General features: G+C 48.9%; 1 non-coding gene across 1 annotated transcript; it reads left to right on the forward strand.

Annotated features, from left to right (window-relative positions):
* Window positions 1-841: 841 nt before the first annotated feature.
* On the forward strand, window positions 842-1029 carry LOC119459832 (U2 spliceosomal RNA). The gene has a single exon (XR_005193828.1). It is a non-coding gene; the product is annotated as a U2 spliceosomal RNA (small nuclear RNA).
* The last annotated feature ends 2933 nt before the right edge of the window (window positions 1030-3962 follow it).

Below are 3962 nucleotides of genomic sequence, written 5' to 3' on the forward strand. Positions count from 1 at the left end.
ACACGAGAAGCCAAACCAGGGCAAGGCGATGGTGTGCGTGGCGGCGGACCTGGCAAACGCCCACTTCATGAGGTCCGGCCGCTACACTCGGTTCACAGACTGGCGCTTCGTCCACCGAGCCCGGCTCAACCTCCTCCCCCTCAATGCCACACGAGTATGGGCACCCGCAGCAGACAAGCGATGCAGGCGCTGCGGGTATGGGGAGGAGACACTACCGCATGTCCTCTGCCACTGCATGAGGCAGAGCCGGGTTATGACGGAGCGCCATAACGCCATCGTCGACCGAGTGAAGAAGGCTGCCCTGGCGAGGTTCACCGTGATAGCGGAAAACCAGGTCGTCGGCAATACATCCCTCAAGCCCGACCTGGTGCTGGCCCGCGGGGAGGAAGCTCTCATCCTGGACGTCTGCTGCCCATTCGAGAACCGGTTGCAGGCGTTCCAGGACGCCCGGAAGGCCAAGGAGGAGAAGTACGCCCCGGTACAGCGACATCTCCTCCGGCGGTTCCAGCGAGTGACGGTGGACGCCGTAGTGGTTGGCTGCCTTGGCACCTGGGACCCGGGGAACGATCGTGTCCTCCGCAGGATATGCAGCAAAGAATACCTGCGGACCATGAAAAGACTTTGTGTAAGCGACACGATCCGCTTCTCGACGCAGATATACAAAGGCCACATAGGCTCAGCCTAATGTATTTATTGTTTATAGAGAAGTGATATATTTACACCTTTACAGTTTTAACCTTTTAATACTAACACTACTAACCAGTATTTTTTAGCCATTTCTGTTCAACTTTTAATGTATACAATTTTACCCCGTTTGGCCTTGGTTCTGTAACCCATTTTTATGATGTTGTGTAATTAAGCATTAATAAAAAAATATCTGTTCTTATCAGCTTAATATCTGATACGGGTCCTATTTGGACCCAAGATATTAAACTTATTTTTGGAATGGGGCGGAGTGCTTGAAGCTTGCTTCACCTCCGCCACGGGTTGGCCCGGTATTGCACTGCCTCCGGGATCGGCCCACTCACCCCACGGGGTGGGTAAAATCTTAATCAAAAATCAGACCTAAATATGAATACGTCAGCACACAAAAGGAGCCAGAGCTCTATAGAATTGGAGCATGGCTTCGTATTTTGGTGCCGCGATCTTCCGTGCTCCCACCGCCCCGGTAGACGCGGTGCTCGCACGCGTGTGCGTATGATCAAACTGCTGTTCAATGCGAAACGCATACAACAGCAGCACGCACACGCTATAATATATATAACAACGCTATATGTAACTGTAGATTTTCCCTATAAAATTGCCCCCACGTAATTCTTGCAAAGCTCTGCCACTGGACGACAAAGCTCTGCGGGAAAGCCACTTTCAGGAGGCGTAGGCTATACTTGTACACGTTACAGAAAAAAAAAAATGCCCCCAAAAGTAATCCCTTACTTATACGTTACTTTCCTCCCAAGGTTTATTGATACTGCACAAATACAGTAAAAAGAACAAGCTGGCCTGGCTGTTACCCTTCACAATTTGTTTACCTTCACCAGCAATTGCATTTAAAAATTGTTACCTACCGTCGTTTTCGTGTGAAAGCATCAGCAACGACACTAAAATCTCGCTCGATGTGCGCGCTGGAGGCACGGGAATTTAATTCGTAATGTAATTTAAAATAAAGCTGCATATTATTCAGCCCTAAAAATAATGTTAGTGTGCTATAATTGCAGAAAGAGGTGTATATGAGTCACGTATCAGACAGATTTTAAAAATTCACCAACGATTACGATGCTCCCTAATGCGAAATTTGAGCGCAGCTCTATAGTGTTTTCATTTCGCGAGATATGGAGTCAAAGAATTTGAGAGGGACACGTAGCAGAGTCGGCAATCGTCATATATCTGATCTGCGGGCCAAGCGCATCGGCTCGTCATAGGTTCCAGGGTAATCGCTAGTGCCGCTTGGCTTCCAGAAAGTACTACGCAAGTCGCGCATACAACCACATTAACAAGCAAGCGCAAACCGTGACAATCGAAACAAGCACGAACGAGACCAAACCAAGCAAATCAAAGAAGCGCGAGCAGACGATAGTGCGAAACCAGCGGTCCGGCTGAGACCAGATACGAGTACGCACCGAGCGGTCGGGCGGGTCCGCATGAAACCAGTTTCCGGCGCTCACATCACTCCGTCGTTCGCGGCTCGCGTCTTTCATCTTTCGCTGTTGTGCTCGCTCGCTCGGTTGCCGCCGACGTTCGCCGGAAGGAACGGGCCATTATTGGGGGCGAGCTCCACCACTGGAAAAGCTGCAAAGAAGAAAGAACTTCTTCCTCCATGGGTCATTCCACGCCAAACCTCCCAAACATTGAGCTCGACCCTCTCCGATTCTATTCTAAAACATTTTGGGCGATCTTTTTAGTGCACTATTTGTCCTCGTAAAGCATTTTTGGAAGAAAAAAATTTTTCTGTCTCTTACAGTGATTTTAATGTTGCTGTAGTGGGTCAAACCTACGTTGCCGAAAAATACTCCCAAAAATACAATACTACACGGAACGCGTTAAATATCTGCGATTTGCTAGAAAAGGAATGGCGCTTTCTTAATCTGTCCCATTGGCGGCCACTACTATGTCTCACAAAGTGCTTTGTGGGGAAGCAATACGGCGATTCTGCGTCCATTTTGATTATTAAAAAAAAATTATTAAAAGTCTACAGGCACAATACAACTATATCACCCGACTGAATAGTTGTCAGTAAGTGCGAAAAAAAAGTATTGAAGTCGATGACCGAGTTGTTTCGAAGTGGAAGCGGCGCAAACATTGGGAAATGTGTGAAATTCCCCATGTTCAGGCACATGTAGATTTGTGATGCGGTTCAAGTAAAAATGCACGCTTGCACTAATTTGGAAGATTAAAGAATAGATTTGTGAAAGTTTCATCAGAGAGATTTTTCTTTTAGTTCTTCTAGCATGTCTAAAAACTTCTCAGAAAATTCTGCTGGGCTTAAGATAATTGTTTCGAGCCTGCAGCGGACACCACTGATCCATTGCTGAACATGGAGGTAGTCACCCTTATCTGTATCTAGGGATGGTGCGTTCTCCAGCATGCTCTTGAGTTGCGTCGCTGCCTGGGCACACAAGACAGCAGCCACACATGCAGTCTTCATTTTCAGTCTGGCATACAATTGTTGACAACAATTCTTCTGTTGTTTGCGTGAAGCCTGCGGCATTGAGCACCAGTTTGAAGTTCTGGTGCGCCATGCACACGCAAACTGTGTGGGTGCCACTTCCTCCGGCCAAAACGCAGTGAGGTGGACGCAAACTTGCGAATGAAGAGAATCCGCATTTGAGATTGCAACTTTTTTATTGCGATAGCAATTATATGGACACTCAAAAGCAGATTTCTGCCGTCGGCGTCGCCGTCGCCGTCGCCGTGAGGTTCCGTATGACGTCAATGGAGATGAAATCGTCGCCGCGCGCCGAACGCTGTATGTGCGATTGAAAGGGCGCGAGGGACGCGCGCTTTCACGGGGAGTGAACGCACGGCGGAGAAGAAACGCGCGTTCTGCGCTGTGCTCCCTTAAGGGCTGCAGAAGTAAGCGTCTCTTTCATCCTTTACAATCACCATATATAGCAAACGCGCCTTCTTCTGACGCACGAAAGGCCGTGGGGGGGGGGGGGGGGGGGCAGGGAAGGGAGGCGACGCTTAGCTGCGGCACCAAGTGCCTATTTATATCAGAGGCTCCGGCAACAGTCACCAACGCCGCACGCATTTCGTGCGAACGCGGGCAAAACGCCGACGGCGTCGACAACAGTGCTGTGTGTTGCCGGTGCTGCTGCATGTCCAAGTTTGTACAGCGGATAAAACTACTATCCTTACTCCGTATAGCTCTCTACTAAGTTGCTATCGCAATTGATGCTTCGCCTTTCGGGTGAAACTGCGACAACTTTTTCCATTCCTCGTAAAGTTCTCGCAAATTCAGCAAA

The sequence above is a fragment of the Dermacentor silvarum genome, chromosome 7 (genome assembly GCF_013339745.2).
Source record: "Dermacentor silvarum isolate Dsil-2018 chromosome 7, BIME_Dsil_1.4, whole genome shotgun sequence".
Lineage (NCBI taxonomy): Eukaryota > Metazoa > Arthropoda > Arachnida > Ixodida > Ixodidae > Dermacentor > Dermacentor silvarum.